This window comes from Saccoglossus kowalevskii, chromosome 8, assembly GCF_978046115.1.
Source record: "Saccoglossus kowalevskii chromosome 8, keSacKowa6.1, whole genome shotgun sequence".
Lineage (NCBI taxonomy): Eukaryota > Metazoa > Hemichordata > Enteropneusta > Harrimaniidae > Saccoglossus > Saccoglossus kowalevskii.
The window spans coordinates 21,996,509-22,022,394 of NC_140648.1; positions in this window are offsets into that span (position 1 = coordinate 21,996,509).

The window sequence follows — 25,886 nt, forward strand, 5'->3', positions numbered from 1 at the left end:
GTATTCAAGATGTTAGCGATTGGATGTCTTGTAATTTCATACTTTTGAATGTGTCGAAAACTGAATTTGTGTGCATGTCGTCTCGGAGATTCTCACAAGACTCGTGTCCTTTGTTTAGTATCGCAATTGGTGAAGAATTGGTTAGTGCTACGTCAAGTGCTAGAAACTTAGGTGTCTTATTTGATTCGCAGCTATCTATGGAAACACACATTTCCACTATTTGTAGATCTGGATATTCTCATCTAAGAAATATTAATCGTATTCGTAAATCATTATCCCAATCTGATACTGAAAAGTTGGTACATGCTTTCATATCTTCTCGCTTAGACAGCTGTAATTCATTATTGTCTGGTCTCCCTGTAACTAAGATAAAACCTCTTATTCGTGTACAAAATGCAGCAGCCCGCCTTGTCACTCGTGCTCGAAAATATGACCACATTACAGACATTTTTTATTAAACTTCATTGGTTACCAGTTGTACAAAGAATCAATTTCAAATTACTTTTACTAGTGTATACATCTTTGTATGGTTTTGCCCCAAATTATCTATGTGAATTAATCGAATTTTATGTACCGAGTCGTAAGTTTAAGATCTGAATCGAAGTTTCTTATTAAAACTCGTCAGATGTGTAGTAAAAAGTCCAAGGTGTTATACAAAGACCGTGCTTTTGAAAATTTAGGTCCTAAACTTGTTAATGAATTACCTCTGTCTGTTCGTTCTAATCCTTCAGTAGACATTTTTAAATCCAGACTGAAAACGCACTTATTTAAATGTGCTTTTAATATTTGACTGATTGTTTATTTTATCAGCGCCTTTGATCTTCATATGTTGGAATTGTTGCGCTTAATTAAATAAAGTTATTATTATTATTAAGGTAATTGAAAAGTAAATACCATTCTGTGCAAAGTGGCACTGTTATTTACGGTCATTTGATGAATCAAACACTGGTGCTACAGATGGAGCACATTCACACTTGTATGTCACAAATACTGCACGATCGAAAAAAATAACGTGAACATAACCCACCAACAGTATTAATGAATCCAACACAGCCTCCTGGACACGCTTTCTCACCAATGCAACAAATGTCATATGGCGGATGGTTCATACAATTGTCACAGTTGGATAGACATACTGGGAAGCTAGCTATTGGAATGCGGGACAGGGGCATCCAATCGGATCTCCTATGAACAGGACAAACGGGAATCACGTAAAATTAAATGTACGGTGTGTCAGAATGTACTTCATAGCAGTCGGTAAAAACTAATTAATATACAGTACTCACTAATAGGACGACAGTGTCACACGCAACGTAATATTACCGATATTGGTATAGTACAGGTGTGATGGTTCAAATACCAAAATGGCAACAGTAACAGAAAGACTTCCCTGGCGGCGATGATAACATACGAACACGGAGCCAACAGATGAGGTTTCAACTGGTACTGGTATTATTATACTCTGCAAACATCAAGTACAATAACGCGGTAAAACTACACTACTCCAATAACTAGATACTTAAACTCTAATACAATTCAACGAGATGTCCGATCTGATCTCAGTGCTGAACAACTCCCCTATATATACCCACACTGTCTATAAATAGACCATTACATCAGCATACATAATGAGTCTGGCACTTACTACAAATTTCAAGAATGTTCCATTACCTTCTATTGCCTCCTACAGTGTTCTATTACCTATTCAACCAGTTCCTAAAAAAATATAGAATATTCCACCCAGACACAGTACAGTTCTAGAACATTCTCAGTGACACGGAAGTGGTAAATAAGTCGTATGCGACATGCCTCCCCTCTCAAGAATATTATAACATATAATATTACATGACTAGCAACGACGTCAGTAATACGAATACGATAACAATTTCAAATAAAACAACAATACAATATATCAAATCGAACTGAATAAAGCTCTGAGTACATACAATTGAAAATCAAATACAGTAGAATATAATAAAATATGAAATATAGTCATAAACGAATAACATTCTACTATACTGTTCAAAAGTTCAGGTAGTCAGGTTGGTGACGTCTCCCGCACAACATACAACTTTAACATATTTACATGATACGTCTTCACTTTGTCACCTACCCTCACTCGATAATCGTTTTCGCCTATTACCTGCTCCACCACATAAGGACCCTTCCACTGCATCAATAGCAGGAGTATCGCTCTCTTCGTTCCATAACTCTTTAAGGATCTTCATTGGGCCTCTAACCGTTCGACCATATAACAGCTCAAATGGGGAAAAACCAATTGACTCCTGTGGTACCTCTCTATATGCGAAGAGTAAAGCACTAATATACCGATGCCATTGTCTTGGTTGTTCATGGCACAACCGCTTTAATATCTTCTTCAAAGTACCATTAAACTTTTCCACCAGTCCATTACAAATGGGGTGATAGGGCGTAGACGTCAGTCTCTTAATGCTGAGCAATCTTGATACTTCTTGCATGCATTCTGACACAAACTGAGTCCCCATGTCACTTAGTACTTCTTCTGGAACCCCCAATCAGCTATAAAAGTCAATCAACTACAGTCTCCGTATCTATATTTTTAAGTGCAACGGCCTCTGGATACCGTGTAGCATAGTCCACCATAGTTAAGATGTATCGATGATCCCCGTCACTGGCTGGTGTAATTGGTCCAACCAAAGCTATAGCCACACGCTTGAATGGCATATCAATTAAAGGCATCTTACCTAATGGGGCCTTCACAACTGATCCCTTTGAAACAGTCTTCTGGCACACATCACACGACCTACAAAAACTGGTAACATCTTGATGTAGCCCAGGCCAATAAAAGCTAGTCACAATCCGGTCTTCTGTCTTCTTTATCCCCATGTGTCCACCAAATATTGAATCATGGGCAATCTCCATAACACGAGTCCTCAACAGTTTCGGCACAACCGCTTGACGTACCGTCTTGCCTCCTGGAACTGAACGATCCCGATACACACGATATAGCAAGCCTCCATATACCTGGAATACGGTTGTATGGTGCCCTCTCACTTCTGGTTCTCTCTTATTATAATATTTCTTCAACGATGTATCTGCTTGCTGCATCTCGATTAATTTGTCTTTTGTTACATGTGCTCCAGTCTTTACATCACACACTTTGAGTGGCTTCACCTTACCAGATTTCTTCGCTTGTGCTCTGGTTGTTACTGCTCCACTCACATTCCACACTGAATCTGGGTCATCTGATGGTCTTGCTCCGGGCACATTCCCAACAATTAACTCATAGATTGGGTACTGCACACATAATGCTTCAACCATGCCTCTCAAATATGGCGTATCAATTTCCACCATGGCGACTGGAACCCTTCTTACAGTACGATCAACCATCAATATATGACCCATCTTTTTTGTATACTGGTCATCTGGTACCAAGCTCTTCTTGACTATAATGCCATTACACCCAGTGTCTCTCAACATGGTCACAACTGTGTCACCAACCTTCCCTTGACCCACAGGCAAAGTCCTGTCCTCCACAACGCCACTCCGTTCCCTACATGCACCATTCACAACCTTTAACTGCTCCCCCGATGCTAACAACAAATGGTCCTTCTCAATCATTTTAGGCACATCACTGCTAATTTGAACAGCATAGCTAGCACTGATATTAGACTCCTCTTTAACCACTGCAGCTGCACCAGTAGTAGTGCTGGGTTTGACACTCTTTCTTTCTTGACCCCTGTGTTGTCCACTACGACAGAACTTAGCCACATGTCCTATGGCACCACACTGAAGGCACTGTTCACCTTTGTCATGGTTGACATCAGTAACGCGGGATGGACATTGTGCTGCTCGATGACCAACACCCTGACATACAAAACACCGGATACTACTACCCTGTCTCACATCAGTATTACTAATGGCAGTCTTATTATCGTTACGCCTCACCTGGTCCTTTTTGGATAACTGTCGACCACGTGCCACTAGGTACTGCTTTGCTATTACTGCCAACTCATCTAAATCTTTGGGTGCTCTTTCTTTAAGATAAACTGCAAGATCTTTTGTACAGGCACCAATAAACTGCTCCTTTACCATCAAGTCGGTAACACCATCATATGTTCCTGCAGTGCCTGACAACTCAACCCATTTAGCAAAATAATTCTTAAGCCACACAATTAACTGGTCAGGACTCTCGGAACTTTCAGGTTTAACTTCACGGAATCGCTTCCTGTATCCATCCTCTGTGAAATCGTAACTTGTCAACAGCGCCACCTTCACACGATCATGGTCAACTGCATAAGTGTCGGACATCCTGGAATATACTTCCAGTGCTCTATCAGTCAACAGCACACTCAATTTTGTGGCCCATCCATCTCTATGCCAACTCGCATTCGTTGCAAACCTCTCAAATCGCAATAAATAACTATCAAGTTCGTCCTTACCATCAACAAATGCAGGCTACTTTGGTGACTGTGCATCACTGACCACATTTCGTTGACCGCCAAAATCAGCCTGTTGGAACCCCGGCATTGCTGCTTGCAGCTCCAATCTTCTCATCTCAAATTCTCTTTCCTTTTCTTTCGCTTCCAGTCGTAACTTTTTCTTTCTCTCCTCAATCTCCATTTTCCTTACCTCTACTTCTATTTCCATTTTTGCCTTTCTCTCCTCCCTCGCCGCTTGTCTGTCAGCTCGCTGAGAACTCAGTTGCTCCAAAATAAATTTCCTTTTGTCTTCTCCAGTCATTCCCAGTTTATTCGCCCATTCAACACTTGTTTCGACATATCTTTTATCTCGCTGGCCATGTTGTCTTCTATATGTCTTCACTGTTCCCGGACGAGCCCCCAGATGTCACACGCAACGTAATATTACCGTAATTGGTATAGTACAGGTGTGATGGTTCAAATACCAAAATGGCAACAGTAACAGAAAGACTTCCCTGGCGGCGATGATAACATACGAACACGGATCCAACAGATGAGGTTTCAACTGGTACTGGTATTATTATACTCTGCAAACATCAGGTACAATAACGCGGTAAAACTCCACTACACCAATAACTAGATACTTAAACTCCAATACAATTCAAAGAGATCTCCGATCTGATCTCAGTGCTGAACAACTCCCCTATATATACCCACACTGTCTATACATAGACCATTACATCAGCATACATAATGAGTCTGGCACTTACTACAAATTTCTAGAATGTTCCATTACATTCTATTGCCTCCTACAGTGTTCTATTACCTATTCAACCAGTTCCTAAAAAAATATAGAATATTCCACCCAGACACAGTACAGTTCTAGAAAATTCTCAGTGACACGAAAGTGGTAAATAAGTCGTACGCGACAGACAGCACACCGATAGACCACTTGAATCAAGCGCAGTGCATTCATATCCACTAGCACACTGCTTTATTCTCGTTGCATATTATTCTGATGTCAGAAGAGCTCCTGAACAGAACACTGTTCCAACACCATCCTTTACATAAGGATCACCTCCGTTCGGACATATTTCATCTGAAAAATATACATACTACCGTTGATTATAACCATAGTCACACTAGGGGAACGTGAATGTATATGTGTTGCTGTTTTTCTAATATCTGCTCACATAGTTAACATAACTTACCGCATGGTATTTTTTCAAGGCATTTCATACCACCGTTTACACATTTACTGGAAATGTCAACAAAAAACATTATAGTGAGAAAATTACAATTAACTAGCATTGTACTAAGTAGCCACAACATGTCCTTGCTTCAGAATGGGCATTGAATATGCAAATGTCATTACACTTATGGTGCACAATATAGGGAAATCTGTAATACCCACCATAACACACATTCTGGCATCAAAATTACTCCGCCATTCGGAATCAGAACTCCATTAACAACGCAATCTTCAGCTACAGATATAAATATAAATATAAATACACATACTATTGATTGATATCATCAATTATCTCGTATCCGTAAACAATGTGAGTTGAGATGAAAGATCACATTAACAAGCATCATTAAAGACGATTTGTATTGAAAGGGAAGACTTACAAGTTGCTCGACAGCATATACTGTATCCGAGGTCTAAAAGATGGCAAAAATAATCAGCCGGACAATCCCCTTGTGTAAGACCCAATGATGCATCCAGTGGTAGAGTACAGAAATTAACATCTGTTCCCGTACTTGTATAGTAATCATCGCCATTTGGGCAGATGGGTTCTGGTGGATCTATGAAATAAGGTGTTGTGGTTAATAGGAGCGACAACGGCAACACAGTAGTTAGCAATCAATAGAGCACACTAGCTTATGAGGCTTTAAATAAGATCAAAAATTGGTCTATTGTATTCATCAAACAGAATGTGTATATGTTGCTATACTTATTACTTACGACTGATTTGCTGTTAATCTATAACCATTAAATATTGTTGTCACTTACCACAAATAAGACCAGGAGGATATATACATAAAAACGTACCATACAGGCATTGACTGGGAAAAAAATAAAAAAGTTAATACAGTAATGTAATACAATTGTCAATTCTGCTTGTTTATGAAACAGCGCATGCATCATCTAGAGAACCATGTCGTTTACGTAACGATGATTTATATGTGAAACTTACCAGAGAGCGCAGTCCAATATTACAATTGCGCCATTATGATATGTAATGCCGTTAATATTATAGCACAAATCATCAACAACTGATTAATAGAAGGGAATTAATTCACATAAAAAATCATCCCGGAGACTGAGATAGAATATAGTTTTATCATATATTCGTATGATATATTTGTATGATTGCATAGTTTTCTTGTAGAATCTTCTTTTCGTATATTTATTTATTAATTATATTTTATATTTGTAGTTTGTTTCGCAAATTAGGTATGTTCTGGATTAAAAACGCGCACGTTTCCACGATTTACTAACATTTTATACTTGTCTTTCATGTGTCTGACTTTTGTCGGGTCCATATTTGTTAAAAATATATATTGCAGAGAATCCAAAACTTGCTTTGGGTTTCACCATTTGTTGCAGGGTGTGTTGTATTGTGAGTTATAATTGGTTCATTTATAAAAAAATGCTACTAAATCTAACCTGGAAAAACTAATGGCAATCTGGCAATCGTCTGACAATCAAACGTCGATGTATCTTTACTTAATGGTGTAGATGTTAAAGACATACAGTCGCCGCGTAGCGCATTCGAGTTTCATATAAACAATGTCGTAATGGTATAGATGGGAATAACATGCTCATATACTTACATTTTTGTGGGCAACATACACCATACGCTTCTGTTATCATGTTACAGTACAAGAAACTTGGACAGGTTCTAGTTAATGTACTACTAAAGCACAATACGTACATCTTATACTCGTCTTGGTAGGGTGTACCGCTGGGACACATTTTATCGGCAAATAATTGTGTTATAAACGCAAATAATCAAATAGTAACTCGTTCAATTCTAAGAAGCAAACATTCGAGCATTTTCACCGACTTGCAACTACAACGTTCGAAAACTGTCAGTAAAAACTGTGTTTTGGGTTAACAGTGACTCTCTTCAACAGCATAACAAGATTATTCTAACATGTGCAGAATATATAAAGTGTGTTTTACAGGATTGTCTCAAACTAAAGTTTGTGCTAATTTCTCGACTTCAGCTGTTTTCACCGGCTTTTCGACCAGCGGTCCACAGAAGCTCATATTGAGCCCATAGGAATACATTGTGCAGCGGTGCCTTGCCGGGGAACATAGAACGCTCCGTGACGTAGCTCCGCCCGAGAATACGTACATTTATATCTGAAACCTAATCACTGGCTCAAATATTATACTTCACCTAACACTATAATATGTTAAGATGAGTCTTGTTGTTCAAAACTACGTGGTATATTTCTACATGTTGTACAAAACGTTTAATGAATATACACGTACCACACAATGGTGTATCTTGACATGTAATCCGACCGTCTTTACAGTGACTGAAACGAAAGAAAAGTTGATAATTACAGTATGAAGTATTGTTTCAGAGTATTGCTTGGGTTTGATGTTACAAACAAGTATCTAAATGTTGAGTACGAGTAATTTTCAAATGTTCAGTCTGTATGTACTCTATATGACTGTTCATCATTAGCTTCATTAACCTTGATGTACAGATGAAAGAACAACATTTAATCATGGTTAAAGTTCGGGTGAATCGAATTATTGGTGTATGAGTTTATTTATATTATGTTTAGGACACCCCAAGTGGTCAATGAATAACACAATTCGGTTGTATTGGGTTAATCCATTATAGTCATAAGCCACACGACCGATCGAAATGATGTGAGTACTGCCTGCAGATGTTACACTGTAAATGTATCATGTGACGAACGGAACACTTTATGTGTGCCTTTCATCAAAGAAGGACCATGTTACAAATAAGGTGGAATTTTCAACATTCACCAGATTTCATATGACCGCTGGGTCACATCGACAAACTTTAAAAAAAGTTAATAAAAAGTAATCATGTTAAAAGGCATGTTAATGAATATATATACATACAAAAATAAAGCAAATAACCTTCTCACAACTAACTACGCTAACTCGCCATTCTGTGCAATTATCGTCAATATAGTAATCACCATTAGGTATAAATGTACGATTCACAAAGCAGCCGGAAATAGTATCTGTCGGTACAACAGATCGTAATAATATTCATAATTGAAAGGGTAAATTCATACTATTCATACAATTGTGAAAACTGAATTATATTAAAGATACTATAAAATTATTTTAACCTCAGGACAGCACAGAGAATATTCATAGTTAGAGTCTGCGAGACAGGAATACCCGGATGGACATTCTTCAATAATAAGATTTTCAATTTGAGGAGTGCCACCACAGAACACTGGCGAACCATATGACATCAAATGAGCACCACCAAAACACGGATGGACATCTGTTGAAACACAACAATTTTACTTTGTCATCACATGACAGTACGATATTGTGAATTTGAGATAATATAGTACACTAAAAAGTGTTAACAAATTAATGTTTAACAGCTTTTGGTTATGTATATACTCAATCAACAAACACTTTAAATCGATTTAAAAACAAAGCAAATGCTTCTACAATCACTGAGTGGAGAATAACAGATATGAAACGTCATTACATAATTGATACAGAACGAGAATATTTACATATCAGCATGTGTGGTGGATGATAATTGTCTTAAAATCCAAAAAAGGTAATACAGTGCCTTGATTAGATGTAACAGTATAAAGGGGCAATCAAACACGTGGCTGAATATAGATGTGAGTATTCTGAATTGCTATTTCACATGAGTAATTTTGCCTTCACGGATATAAGAATAAATTTTTTAAATACAACAGATTTTTTAAACATGCTAGTAATTGATTAAAACGTAAGAATTTTGAATTATCCTGTTTACAAGATTTGAAAAAAAATATTATGATTAAAACAACTCACCACAAATCTTATAAATACACACAAACAATGTGCCTTTGCATAGACTGAATTAAAAAAAAATATTGTAAATTTTGACTTTAATCGAACACATACTACATATATTACGTTAAACCCACATGGCAGATAATGTGTGGCATTATATATGTTTGTACGTACCATAAGACACAGTCGATTATACGATAAGAACCAGATGGCCAGAATGTTCTATCTCCCAACAGACATCCAGATGGTTCGATATAAAAGGAAAATGCATACATCAACTATATTTATTTTTTAGTTTGTAGACTATTCTCTCACAAGGAATGGTATATACGATTTTGTCTAAATTAATATGTGTACAGTCGACATTGATACATAATGCTCACTTGTTCTGTGAGCATACAGCACTGATCACAACATTATTCGAATGCAGCGCATTGTTCATTACCCATTGTTCATTGAAGCAGGCGTACAATGTTGAGTCATAAAGTAATACAGCAAATTTAATTGTACAGGGAAAGTAAATCGAGCATAAGTTTGGTATAAATTTAAACCAAGTTTTATATCAAAGAAAATGTCTGTACTTCGGACACGGTTCCAATATCGCAACCATACACAGGGCTATCAAACAGAAAAACACTCTACAGAATCAATGTTCGATCGCGACTAAGAATGGACATTTAATTTCATGGAATAAGTGCCAAAATACATTGTTCAACAATAGTTGACAAATCATCGGTAGTCTGCACACCGCGAAATCGTGTCTATAATCATGTCGAGAGAGGAAAATATGCTTTCGTGGCCGGTGTCTGTGTACAGAACTATAACAATATAATGTTTTTTTGTTTTAAAATCATTATTAAGCATGAAATATTTCAGCTCCCTGAATTTGACACAATTAAAAAAAAATATATATATACACCCACCTGTTGATATATCGGGAGGTATATTTACTATCTGCTGCTGAATGTATAAATTATATATAAGTAGGTATATAAAAAGTATTACACTAGTTTAGTTAAAACATTACAAAAAAGTTTAGTACAGGGGATGATCATTTCAACAACGATGCCAACGCACCCCATTTTAAAACGTACTTTGTTTCGTTCAAGACATTTTTTTCAATATATTTCTTTTCTTTGACAATCTTTATAAAATATTCAAGAGAAGGCGTCACATTTGTAAAGCGGCAGATATATAAAACATATTTACCTATTAAAATAAGATGGTTTAATAGTATACATTTTTGGGGAAATACAAAGAGAATATGTTCACAACTTAGAACTATATCATCACTTCCTGGTACAGCCCCGCAATAGTTTTGAAATAATTTCCAAAACGAAATTGTGGTTGTACATTCCCAGAAGAGATGTTCAATTGTTTCTTTTTGTTTACAATATTTACAACAATTGTCCAATCGGATTTTCTTTTGGAAAAGATAATTGTTGGTTGCCAAAATTCGATGCAATATTTTGAAATGAAAAATGCGCAGTTTTTCTTCCATTGTGGTAACGTACGCCAATTTCCAGATACATCTCCAATCAATTGCATCACTCACATATACAGTTGCTTCATATTTAGACATGGATGTTGGCGTTTCAAAACGTTTTTCAACTAATAACTTATAAAAATCTCTTGTTTTACCACCAACAACTGTATCATTTATTTTTTTAGTTAAATTCACATTGATATTTCTAGCAACTAATTTGGAATTCCAATAAACTGGAATTGCGTGCAGAATACCATTAAAAGTTACAAAATCTGTCTTAATAGTGTATTTCTCTATAAATTGTTCATATGACATAAAATTACCAGCTGTATTTAATAAATGTTGTATGCACTTTACCCCATTATTTAGCCAGTGTAAATAACACACTGTTTGTCCACCAATTAAAATGTATCTATTATTCCACAGTATTTCTGATTTGACCTCATTTGAATTAATGGCTGGGCCATGACAGAATAGTTCATACCAAAAACTTAAAATGTCAGAATAAAAAGCTGGTAAAGAAAAATGCATTTTGTCAGGATCATAATTACAGCTCAATAAAAATTTCAAGCCCCCATATCTACTAAAATAGCTCCTTGGAATAACTCCCCATGATGCATTTGTTTCCATTATCCTTATAGCCCCAGCTAATTTGAATGCTTTGTTTAACAAATCTAAATCAGTCATGCGCAAACCACCATATTCAATATCCCCAATTAAAGTGTTGTTTTTTATATGGTGTCTTTTCCCGTTCCACAGAATATCAAATAACCTAGCCCGGGCTTCGGACACATATTTTGGCGGAATAGAAATGGAGTTCATTACAAAGAGCAGATTAGTAGCACCAAAAACCTTTGCAAGTGTAACTCTTCCACCAATAGTCAAGTCACGTGACTTCCATATGCCAAGTTTTATATTCATTTTTAATTTCTTTGGTGGAAGTTAAGCTCTAAATTTTTCTTAACATCGTGACCTATATAAATTCCCAAGTAACGGATTGGTTTTTGGGTGGGGGCTATTACATCCATCTTTTTCCAATTATGTTTAAGTTTACCCAACACAAGTAGTTCTGTTTTACCCATATTAATTTCAAGACCAGAAAAATCATGAAACTGTTTTAGAATGAATAGAGCAGTGCGAACAGAATTTTGGTTTCTCATGCAAAGGGTTGTATCATCTGCATAGCCAGATATGTTTTGTTCATGCTCATATGGCAAAATAATACCATCTATTTGGTCACATGATCGAATGACAATAGCCGACAACTCTATGGCAATTACAAAGAGAGCTGTGGACAACGGACAAGCGTGTCGGATGCCCCGATATAACTTGAACCAACCTGATGAATGCCCATTATTAAGTACACAGCTTTCAATGTTGTTATAAAATACAGAAACCCATTTCTTAAAAGAATCGCCCAAATTGAACAAGTCGAGAGCTTTATGCAAGAAATCCCATTCTAGGGTATCAAAAGCTTTTGTAAAGTCAACAAACAAAAGTGCTCCCGGTTGACCACTATTTTCGCAGTAATCAATAATATCTGTAATAAGTCTGATATTGTCAACAATTTTTCTGCCTGGTATAAAAGCAGACTGGTTTTCATGAATAATGGAGGGTAAAATATGTTCAAGCCGTTTAGCCATGCATCTACTTGCAATTTTGTAATCTGCATTGAGCAGCGATACGGGTCTCCAATTATGCAAATCAGTCAATGCTTTATCAGGTTTTGGCAATAAAGTTATAACAGCTTGTTTTTGTGTGGCAGACATGACACCATGATTGAAACTGTAATTTAGTGAGGCCACCAATGAATCCCCATTTTTTTCCCAGAAAAATAAATAAAATTCAGGGGGTAGCCTGTCACTGCCAGGTGATTTATTTTGGGGGGATTTTTTAAGGCATAAAATGCTTCCTCTTTAGTCAGAATACCTTCACATTTGTTTATTTTTTGTGGGTCAACATGTGGGATATTATTATTATTAAAGAACCCATATTTATCATTTGAATTCAAATTTGGAGAGGTCGATGCATATAACGCACTATACTAATTTCTGATTTGAATAAGAATGTCCCGTTCACCATTAATTTCGTTATGATCGACAATCAATTTGGTTACAGTTTTCTTTTTAAAATTACGTTTTTCCAAGTTAAAACAAATATTTGGTAGATTTTTCACCCTACCGATACCATTGTATGCGTGAACGGATGGCATAGTCCTGAATCTTGTGATCAATAATGCTATCAAGTTCTTTTTTAAAGCTTCATATTGCATCAAAACATCCTCATCCAAATTGTCATCGATTTCTTTTTCTAAATTATACAACTCTTTTTCCAATTCAATTTCTCTATCCCTTCTTTCTTTTGCTTGTCGCTATGAAAATTCAACAGTAGCCTGACGAAACTTGTACTTCAAGTATTCAAAACGAGTTTGGTGGTCAAGTTATAAAGTATCACGCGGAATATCGTCAATGGTTTTAATAATACTTTCCGTATAAGTATTGTCCTCTAACAGGCTACAGTTGAATTTCCAAAAACCAGGGCCTCTGCGGGAACCACCTCCAACAGAAATCGAAATCACAATTGCATCATGGTCTGATTTTGTACAAGGACGAATATCGCAAAGTTTTACCTGATTATTCAGATGTTTAGAAATCAAAAAGTAATCCAAACGCGTTGCAGCATTTCCCCTTCTCCATGTAAACCTATATGTATTAGGATTGAGTTCTCTATAAATATCAATAAGATTATAACATTTCATAAAAGATAACATTTCCTTTCTGAAAGTTGATCTTGGATCAATATTTTCACCTCGTTTATCCATTACTGGATTTATTGGTATATTAAAATCACCTCCCATAATCAATATACTGTAAGGAAAATTACAATTAATTGATGTCTTAACAACTTTTAAAAAACGAATCTGTTCTTCTTCTCTATTCGGAACATATATATTTGCAATCACTGCCTTGATGCTATCAATATCTATTTCCAGAAAAATAAATCTACCAGATGCAACTTTGACAATTTTAGTGTGTTTTATAGTTGTATTTTTGTGTAATAAAATTGCTGTCCCACAGCTTGCCCGAGTTCCATGCGAAAAGAAAATGTCCCCTCCCCAGTCAACCTTCCATTTGTGTTCATCCTCTGAACTACTATGGATTTCTTGCAGTAAAATTATATCTGCTTTCTGCCTCGAACAAAAATGAAAAATAGCCTTACGCTTTTGTGCATCTCTTAATCCCTTACATTTAAACTAATAACATTTAATGAATACATGTACTACAAACACAAAACGTATAAACCACGTATACATAAAAGCTCAAGTTCAAAAAAAAAAGAAAAAAAATACCTGGATAACAGTACTAAAAAGCTGCTGCTCCAAAAAATCCCCCCAAAAAAGTAAATATTTACGATTCACAATGTGCTATTTTAAAGGTAACAAACAGTTAATAAGTAACATGTTTATCAGAAAAAGAATAAGTTGCACCGCAACGTAATTAAACAAAGTACACGTGCACAGGAAATTTCAATACCACACACAGCACCCTTTCACTCTTATGTAACCTAAATAATACATGGTGACAATGGTTGATAATGTACACCTAGTAACAGGTGCGGAACATGAGTGGTAAAGACCGCGATGGAATTTGCCTTTTTATTATATAAATTTAACAAAAAAAAAAAAAAAACCACGTTTCACACGTGCAGCTTTTTTCTTCTTTTTTCTTTTCCTCTTCCAATAATTAAATTTCAGGTCTCACACGTACAACTTCTTTGTTTTTGTTTTTTTAAATAAAAATTTCATGGCTTACCTTTAAACATACTATAACCTAAAGCAAATGGCAAGACTCCAGAAGACGTACCTACACTTTATGCAATTTTTTTAATTATGCTAATTTATTCATGACGTAGCAGTTTCTGTGCTCATGAATAATCATTAATTTGTGGGTCAATACATTTTAAAAGGGGCGATATATTATTTTTTGGGGGAAGAGTTAGAAAGGGGGATCAGTAATCATTAGGGGGTCAATACAAAAGAATGGACCCATTTGAAGAGCAGCCATGCTCCTCGTGTCTGTTGTTACACGTGACCTACAGCTGTCAACTGTCGAACTTGCAATCTTTGAGTTCCCAGCGCACTGTCTTGTCCACTGTACCACGAGTGTCTTCACACAAGAGATAGGATTTAAGTCCTATTCATAGGAGCACTGTCTTCACTAGCATTCAAAAATATAACTAAACATACTGGATTCGAACCAGCGATCGCTCACATTGCTGACATAGTACAAATTAACTGAGGTATGTAGGTAGTCATGCAAATTGAATAATTTGTTGTCATATTTAGCTTTATTGCCAAATAGTGTTTGCGAGAAAAAGATGGGCAGGCAAGGGAATTTAACCCGGCTCCTCCTGATCACTATGAAGAGAACTGACCCACAAGACCACGAAGGATTGACTGCTTGTGTTTGCATTTGATAAGAGTATATAGTGTGTATATATATATAGAAATACAACATATTTCTATTATTGAGTTACAATTGTCCAAAAAATTGGCAATTTTGTGTTTTTACTTGTGTAAACTATATACATGGCATAACACGTTAGTGTACATTTTGCCAATTGGGTGTTTGCCATTTGCGTTGCCCATACCTGACCCAACCCTAACCCGAATGCCAAGACACGTTCATGTTAATAATTCCGTTGCCCATACCTGACCCGACCCTAAACCTAATGCCAAGACACGTTCCTGTTTATATTTGCTCAATAATGATACTCTGTTGTGCACTGTCGGCGGATAAGTTGCATTGATGTCAACTGATTAAACAAGTCGCGTTTAAGTAATTTCCACTATTAACAAGTGGTTAAATTGTGACAATAAATGTGTGGACAAATATTTGAGATTAATTTTGGTGTAGACAACTCGTTTAATTATTTTACACCATTACAAGTTGTTAAATTGAGAGAATAAATTTCTCAACAAATATTTAATACTTAGTTTGGTGTAAACAACTCACATTTCATTAATTCCCACAATTACAGGCTGTTAAATTAAAAGAATAAATGTGTGGACAAATATTTTATACTTATTTTAGTGTAGACAGCTCTCGTTAGATTAATTCCCACAATTACAAGTTGTAAAATTGAGAGAATAAGTGTGCGGACAAATATTTTAGACTTATTTTGGTGTAGACAGCTCTCGCTTGATTAATTCCCACAATTACAAGTTGTTAAATTGAGAGAATAAATGTGCGGACAAATATTTAATACTTATTTTGGTGTAGACAGCTCTCGTTTAATTATTTTACACCGTTACAAGTTGTTAAATTGAGAGAATAAGTGTGCGGACAATATTTAATACTTATTTTGGTGTATACAGCTCTCGTTTGATTAATTCCCACAATTACAAGTTGTTAAATTGAGAGAATAAGTGTACGGACAAATATTTTAGACTTATTTTGGTGTAGACAGCTCTCATTTAATAATTTTACACCATTAAAAGTTGTTAAATTGAGAGAATAAATGAGTGGATAAATATTTGATACTTATTTAGGTGTAAGAACTCGTGTTTGACCAACTTCCACCATCGCAAGTTGTTAAAATAATGAAATAAATATACTGGTATCATTGGATATTTGATTTAATTGTGAAACTTTCTAACAACATGTTAACAGCTGGCTTCGAACCCTCAATCAACAATTCTGCAGACACAGTATAAATTCTACAACACCACAGAAGATATTTGTCTGTTCCCTGAATTGTGTTCGTAATATAGGGAACCCCATCGACACTTTAACAAAACTTACCTTGACTTGGGTCTTGTTTATCTTTGTGACTGGAAACTGTTGAACAAATTGCTCGTCGTCCAGTTTAAGATGTAAGTTATTTTATTATTTATTCATTCAGTTTTGTATGGTGGAGTTTTGTTAGGTTTATTATTTTATCGCGACGTTCTTTGCTTACTTGTTTACGGTTTGAAAGATTTTAGTTTATTTGATTTACGTTTTTACGGTAGCTCTGAGCGGGAACCCACTGTCTCTTTCAAGCTAATTTTGTTTTATTTTGATGGCACGCTTGTGTACCACGCCACGACGTTGGTCGTTAAGTGGTGTTCATTTTTCTAACTACTCCAGTGTTCCGATGAGTTGAACGGAAAAGCCAAGACGATTGCTCGTTTCTGATTGCTTCGGTTCTGGTGAGTGTACATCTCGTGTGATTCGAACCCATGTCGTTTGTATTGAGCGTTTTTTGTATTTCCCATGTTGGCTACGCCGTAATATGCAACCACTTCCCCGTTTTATTGTGATTTTGAGAGTGTTTAATGATGTCTTTCTCGCCCGTCACGCCATGACCCATTTTCAACCACACGGCCATTTTGCGTGACCCTCGGCGTCACCCGACTGACTATGAGATCGTTCTGTTCAACTGTTAAGCTAGGATTTATTACCGTTATTATCATTATATTGTCACATGATTTGTTTTACCTTATGTGTAATGTCTTAAGTATCTTTATTGTAATTTGTATATACCAATTCGTATATACCGAGGAAACGACCCCGATTGAAGGTCATGTACTTTGTGACGTCACCAATTCGTGTGTAGGTACGGCTTCTAGATCCGTGCCAAGCAAAGTAACATGCACAAAACTACCCATACTGGGAAGTGGTGCAAGACAAAAGTCTAATAATTATATAATGTCAGAGGGTTTATAAAGCAATCCATCTATAAATAATTTACCTTCATGGAAGGACGGCTTCTTCCCTTCTTCATACGCGGTTTTCATTACGTTTTTGAACTATTGTTTTGCTTCAAAATCTTCTTTGATGAGATCGCGAGTAACATAAATATGAGATTCTTTTAGCGCCGATCTTGCGTTTCTAATCACGGATTCTTTTATTGGTCTGCTGTAGAATTTAGCAATTATATAGTTTGGTGTCTTCTTATTTTGCTTACTGCGAGCACAATGTGCATTTTCGACACGAGGAACACCGGGCGCCATCTTGAAAACACCAATCAGTAGATTTTCGACAATTTCCGTGCAGTTCTCGTTGTCAGTTTTTGCGATTCCTCCAAAGCGCGAGTTATAATTTCTCGAATACCGTTCCTGTTTTTTTTTCTGGGAAAATTAGACACTCTAAGAGTAAAACCATATTTACGAACACCCTTTCAAATATTCACTCAATACGCAATAATTCAAATGAAATTTGTTTCTTGCCAACCTAGAAAAATGTCCATACCAACGATTTAGTGATTTTGAAATCGTACTTTATTGAGTCAATATTTAACACAACATCCACAATTTTGATGAAAATCATGAATTAACATTGGCCACGTTTAATGGAATGAGAAAAACCACCGGTCTAATGTCATTAAATCATTGCTAGGCATGCCATTTTATACATTTTGCAGACAATGTCCAGAGAATTACTCAAAGTGCTGATAAGAGTACATAGACGTACAGATGGACACGTGATTAAAAATTCCAATATATCAGACTCGTGGAATGATTCGATCTGAAATTTGCTTTTTATGATTTGTTATATATCTAAATAATTATACGTACCCTTAAATCACGTGCATTAATGACGGCAAAATAGCCCATTAATAGCGATAATAATGTAATCAATTTCATAATGACGAATTCTGAAATGAAACATAATACGAATATAAGCTGTAACAATTACATTTTAGCGATGGGTTTAATTAACGTTTCGTAATAATTACAAATGGTATACAGTTGTACTAATAATCTACGGCGTTTGGTAGTGTTTGAAATAAAATATTATGGCACACAATCAATCAAATGTCATAATGCAGGAGAAAACCAATAAATTAAATGAAACACAGTAATAACAAATTTAATGTTCGTAAATCTTAGTGAACTTGTTTGCAAGCAAATTAGAGTATCGGATCAACAAGTAGAAAACCAACATATTCAAGGATTCTTTTTTGAAATTTGTCAATGAAGCAGCAGACACATGTCATGGATGGCGGTATGCCAGCTCTCTCGACCGGAGACGTCGTCGTCGTCGTCGATAACTCGCTAATTCACCATAATCGTGGCAGTGTACTGTTCTATTTTTATATCATATGAGTATTCATAATCACTCTAATTTATTCGCCCGACTTTAATGCAGCAGAACATGCTTTCGGAAATTTGAGATATGTCTGATGAGAACAAAGAATACGCGATTCTTCAGGCAGTACTAGAAATTACTGCTGATGTTTGTAACGGTTTTTTGTGCATGAGTTTTTAACAATGGCTCAAATTTCCGGAAGAATATTCAAATAAGTTGGGGTGAATATAAATTGAATATCCATCTTTTGAAAAATCAGCTAAATAGTTCACCACCACGATTATGGTGAATTGGCGAGTTATCAACGAAGACGACGCCTCCGGTCATGAGCAGAGTTCGCGCGTCTTGGAAAAATTAAAAGTTAAAAAGGAATCAGTGTCGGGGTACCATTGACGAAACACTTGGGTAGCTGAATCCCGAATAATTCATAAATAAGATTGGGTAAGGGTAAATTTCCTGTAGTCTATTAAGATAGCCTTGAGTGGACATTAAATTTTCTTAACGCTGGTCTTGTCATCCGTTTGCATTTTTCAGGAAGTCGACATTTTACAATGTTGAACACTACGATAAAGATTTCCCGTTCTCGAAATTATGAAATTCTTCCTTTTTTGGGAGAAAAAAAACCCTGAAAAAATTAATTTTGACAAGATAATATAGAAATTGATATTAAGAATAATTCATAACGAAATGTATTTTTGATTGACATTTAACGAAATTGTTTGAATTTTGAATTTGATGGCTGGTTCGAATTTAATTTTATGGTGATCAATACTAGTAATTACAAGCCTGGTTTACATTTTCTTGTCGTGTTTTTTTCTTATTAATGTATTAATTATAAATGCGTGGGGAAATAGAATAATTATATTGCGTGAGTGAAAGGGTTGATGAGACTGTTATGGTGTTTACACGTGGGGAAAAAGCCAGCTCCAAGGGGGAGCCGGTGTTAAAAAAATACGTGTAAACAGACGAAGACGGCGTCGCGCCATCTTAATTGAAGCCGCAGTAAAGTTGTGGTTTCGAGCCAGCACCCCGATCTAAACAAGACCTTGCAATACGTGTAAACACTTGAAGCCGTCTTTGGAGAGCGTCATCACGTGACCAGCCTCGTTATGACGCTTAACTTTCACATTTTGTTCATTCTCGGGGGCGGGGGACATCCGGGCATTTTCAACACATGGCAACCATTACAGTGAAAACAAAGGCCGACAACTCTCAGAAAACGGTACTTTGAGATGGTTGTTGAGACTCCCCTGAACAGTGTAACAAGATTACCTTTGTGTGTGTAACGCATATAAATTTGATTGTTCAGAATTACTTCAAAGTTGAGTTCCTGCCGTTTTCTCGAATTTTCACTGATTCTTCGCTCGGCGTTCTGCGTTCCTCCAGCAGCGCGCGCAGAGCCCATAGAAATGCGTGGTACAGTGGTACGCGTCTTAGCAACGTGGAACGTCTGTGACGTTGCTCCGCCCCCAAGGATAGTATTCTCCGCTTTTCTACTGAAGAGGGTGCAAGAAATGATTACGTCATGCCGATCTAAACTAAACCAGCAATACGTGTAAACGCTCCAGAGTTTTAAACCAGGGATAAGGATTATTGACCGACCTAATTTAGGGTAGCCTTCTCCCCACGTGTAAACACCATATTTGTCACAACGCGTTCTATTTTCTTCCAACGCGCGTGGCCGGCGTTTATTCTGTTTATTCTCGAAAAAAATATCACTGGCAGCGTTTATTTTGTCATGTCTTACAACTGAATGTCCAAGCTGACTTTGTTTTGTCTGTAAAGCAATATGTAAAAAACAAAAATTGCAAAAATATTCATCACAATTAGGGAATTAAATATACCATCACGAAATGAACAAATCTAACAGAGGCGTCCGCCCAAGTTACATATATATTAAGTATCAAAGCAATAAGACTTGTAGTTTTCAAGAAAAAGTCGAAAAAGTAAAAAGTTGACAAGGACACAACGGACAATCACTGATATGATAAGCTCCGCTCGACAAAGTCGACAGCGGAGCTAATAAAACTGGCGAAATATTCCCGACTTTCAGACGTTTTATGACTTTCCGAGAAACAACTGTTCATCGTAAGAAAATGATATTTCTTCTTCACTCGCACATTTATTCTCAGGAGATATACGATCGATGACGATAACTAAACCCATGAATAGCCATGTTTATATTTGTAGGTACAACGACTGCTCAGTGACGACAGCCGTAAACGTAAACTGGAAGATAACAGGGATGTTTTTATTACAAGATATATTCTGTACATATAGTTTTTAACAAACAAATAAATTTATGCATGCACAAATAATTCTTATTGATGGTGTTTTTTTTCAATCCCTGGTACTTTCTAAAAAAATCCTAAAGTAAATTTCAACTGTACGTATAACGGTTTTGCAAAGTACGACGGGGCTTACGCGATATTCCACAATCGCCAGGCACCAAGGGGACGAAAACTTAGTTTATCAGCATGTTCTGAAAGTTCAATAAGCTTCGACTTTCGTGCATTAGTGCACGTTATGCACGCTCCTTGGAGAATTTATGAATTCTGGAACATTCTTCGAATTACAATTATTCAATATGTTACGCCCCGGTCATTTAAAACACCCCAACTCACAATGCGCACGCATGCGATCGAACATTGCAACTACATATTTTATTTCACTGGCCTTGATTTCCTGTATTCGGCAGGACTGAATTCTGAAAGACGAAATATGCGAAGGGGGCATTCCAACGGACTTAGTTGATTGAAGTTTAATCTGGAATATTTCAATCCCAAATAATTAACATGTGTTGTATATGTCACGTATGTTCACAATGGGATTAATGATACACGTACTAACCACGTTTCTGAAATATAAACTTAATAACTGATGGATGAAACATAAACTCTACGATGACTCATTGTCTACGACTCATTGAAAATGTCCAAATTTCCATATTTATATTACCAATTAATAGTAAGAAACTCCCTTTATCTTTAACTGCAAAGTGTTGAGCTGGGACAATGTTCAGGCGGTGGGCACGCTCGCAAATACAAATAATGTGTAATAAAATACGCGTAAATGTTGAGTGTATAACGGTGCATTCAAAACAGTGAGCTACAACAGGTGTTTCTAATTCTTCTACATGAGGCAGGCTTCTCCAATTAAAAAAAATATTGTGTTGTTTACCGTTTAAAACACCAATTTACAGTATAGCAATTTGCCATTAATAACGTCGTATATCTTATTTCAGTGCTTTGTTACAAATGATGTTGACATACGCTTGGAGTACTGAATAGCATGTTTTGGCAGTTTGCAGTGGTGTGGATTTAAAGTAAAAACTATTAACTTAGCATTTCCGCTTTGCAAATATGTACGGTACCACCCCATGGCCAATATGTACACCATAGCATTTTAAGATTGGTAATGAAATATGAACTGTCGACTTTTTTTAATTCAGTTTAATTTAATTTGTAAATACGAGGCACTCGTCGGCTTAGAAGGGTTTGTTTGTTTTTGAGGGTCGGTTCTTTGTCTACTTTGTTCGTCTAAGGGATTCATTGCGTGATTTGGTATCAGTCTATCTATCTTTTTTGAACTGTTTACACGTTCTATGTTTTAGCTAGTTATGGGAGGGGTGATAGAAAAAGAAGAAACGCAACCTTACGACTGATGTGGTTGAGGTTTCAAATGATTTGTTCTTAGTATTCTCAGTTAATTATATGCATACTTTTGAGAGATGCCCTGTAGCCTGTCAATTGTAGTAATAGCAATGAAATCCGGAAAACGTCTGTACAATCACGATTATGTAAATGCAACCCCATATCGTTTACAGGTATTGTTATAAAATAATACATCTTTTCTTTATTGTGCTAAAACTAAAACAAATGCAATATGGATCGATTATCATAGAGTTCTGAAGAAGTCGTCTATGGCATTACCGTAGAATATATTATGAGCTCAGATGTTATTTCTCCCAATATATGCGCATGAACCAGACATTGCAACATTTCTTCTCATCACGACTTTCTACGACTTTTACATATGCTTACGAGGTCATTTTCCATTGGACGGCATAAACCATACATAGATTTGCAGTACATGGATAATGCATGTGAATCCATTTGTTTTAAATCGTAATATTTTGAAATTCTCAAATTGTACATTTTTAATCGAAATGATACTATTTCGCATTCTAATCCAATGCAAAACACAATACAAATTTGAATTTCACTATGTGTGTCACATGGCAGTACAGCTTATCCATATAGCGTGTGTATTGTGGCACTACAGCCACTACGCTTGGAACCCGATGAATTATGCATTCACTGGTTTGTAACAGCCATGTTACACATATCCAAAACCTAAAAAAAGTGAAGATGGCGACGAAATTTGTAGTAGTGAGATAAGCGACTGATCATATCAACGACTGAATTGAAGATGGAATATTAAAAAAAAATATTTTACGGGATTTTGTTGGCCATATGATTAGACGTCAGTGGGTAATTTATCACGGGTAAATATAATATTTGCAGCTGCAATAGAGTTGTTAGGAGTCAAGCTTTAAACGATATTGAGACACATTATCCTAATTTTATATTCCATAACATAAATACAAAGCTTAAATGGTAGGTTTATGAATTAAGTGACCACATGGCAGACAGAGTTAATACCGAATATTTAAAATTGTGTATAGAAAAATGTGTTACCGTTACTTCTAATACAATGTTCACGCGAAACGAATAAAAGTAAAATGTGTACTCTCAAAGCAGTCTGGTTAAGTTTTCGTAATTTGCAATGAATAAGGTCGTATATTGCTTGTAAACATACGTCTAATATATTGCGTAGCTGCATGTACATTTACCATGTCTTGATAGAAAGTCTTTCAAATTATGAAAACTGGTTTTTAATATAGAATCGCAAGAAATAGCTCACCACGTGGACCTGAAATAAACAGAATTGGTTCATCATGTTTCAGGCTCGACAACTAAATATAAGACCTACAGTAAACGTGCAAGACTGTCAAATAACCGGAAGTGTCAAATACAGGTAAAGTAAACGTACGCCAAATTAACGTGTGCAAACCGTGGAAATACAGTGACATTAGAATTCATTTGATTGAGGGTCTAGTTATGCTGGGTCAATATGATGGAGATTAAGAATGGAATACAAAACAAATCGCTATCAAGGCGTTAATGAATAAAATATATATTCATTTTACAGTCAGTTTATTTTATTTATCTGAATTGAAAAAAAAATGTTTTGTTGTACACGGACGTCTATGGCAATTCCTGGCAACTGGAATCGTGTTCTAAGCTCATGTGCGACACATGTGTGGTAAACATGTATTTTCCAATAATCCAATGCGTTCTTTTAATGAAAATCACGAGTACGAGTTTTGACCTGGGTACAACGTGCACTAATTACAGCTGGTGACTCCTTTGATACCCTCCAATCACCTTGGAAATTACATAGTTAAACTCGGTAAAATCTCATTTTGCACTAGTTGGTCGGCGCAACAGGCTAGGTAGTGTTAACATTTCGGAGCTTTGTCAATGTTGGAACGTACTAAAAAAAACGATTTTAAAATATAGGAAACCAAGGAACGCGTATGTGATTAAAAGTCCCGAAAGTGTGTTTATGTTGCTCTTGATGTTAAATGCAAGTGAGTTGCTGCCCTCAGTTTGTGACTTCCTGTCCTGGCTCCCTGATTTACCTAAAACTAGATCAACTAGCGTCGCAAACAAAACAAAGCTGACAAGACGTCGGCAGTGCCAATTACGTAATATTGTCTCTGGTGTCTCAACTATTCCCGCGAAATACCCTCTCGCCGCGAAATCCCTAATCACCACGAAATCCCCCCGACTTGTTGTGTCTGCTGTATTCGTATATGAATTTTTAATTAGATTATGCAGGCCACGTGCACATTATGTTCAATGAGTTCAACAGTCGTGTTAAAGGTCATACACAAAAATGGCGCAACTTCTCGCGATTGTTTCTCATCGCGGCTGGAAATATACCCGTCAAATATTTGTTTCTCGTTATTTCTAATGCCGTTATATGCAAGACTTCATAATATTTCGGGAACTATTCAACGATCTCTTCGTCTGCTTGTAGTATATATGGATGGAGGGCTACTTGCCTCTTACGCTACACTGCCGCAAATCATACCGCCCTCTGATAGGTTAAAAGAAAACTACTCACTACCGTACTAGCATTAACAGTACACGCTAAAAAACATCGTTTTTTTATGATTCTGATAGAGGGCGGACGCCATCAGTCAGGGCGACTTCGAGTGGATAACATATTTTTTTTCAATCTAAAATCACACAATTTTTTTAAAAATCGTCCCGACAGGAACCAGTTTACGTACGGTGTGGCGGGAAACATGTACGTTTAACACGACAAGAGCTAACAATTATTTGTAAATGTTTCCACAATTCATGATGACCTAAAACAAGAAATAATGCAGAAGGTACGAGTTATCTAACATCAAAATATTAAAAAAATACAAAGTTGGAGGGAGGTTGTTGGTACAATAAATGTCGTTCTCCCTCCCAATATAGCGGGCGTCGTTTCAAAGGTGATCTTTACATATTGCAGGAAAGTGAATAATAAACCAGCTGTTGTAGTTGGTGTAGTGATGTGTAATAAAGTCAGAGAGGGGCAGTAGAATGTTCGTAGTATGTAGGCAGATCATGAATGGATTTATGGATATGTTGGTTGACAGTGGATTATGATTAGTATGTTTGCCTTTCTTTATGAATTACGTGATGGCAATGCAGAATATTGTCACCAAGATGATCTTGCTAACTATACTGTCTCTAGTCAATGCACATGGGTATAACTAAGCCATACTGAATTCGGTTGTCGAAAAGAGTATATGCCATATTAATCACATGTCA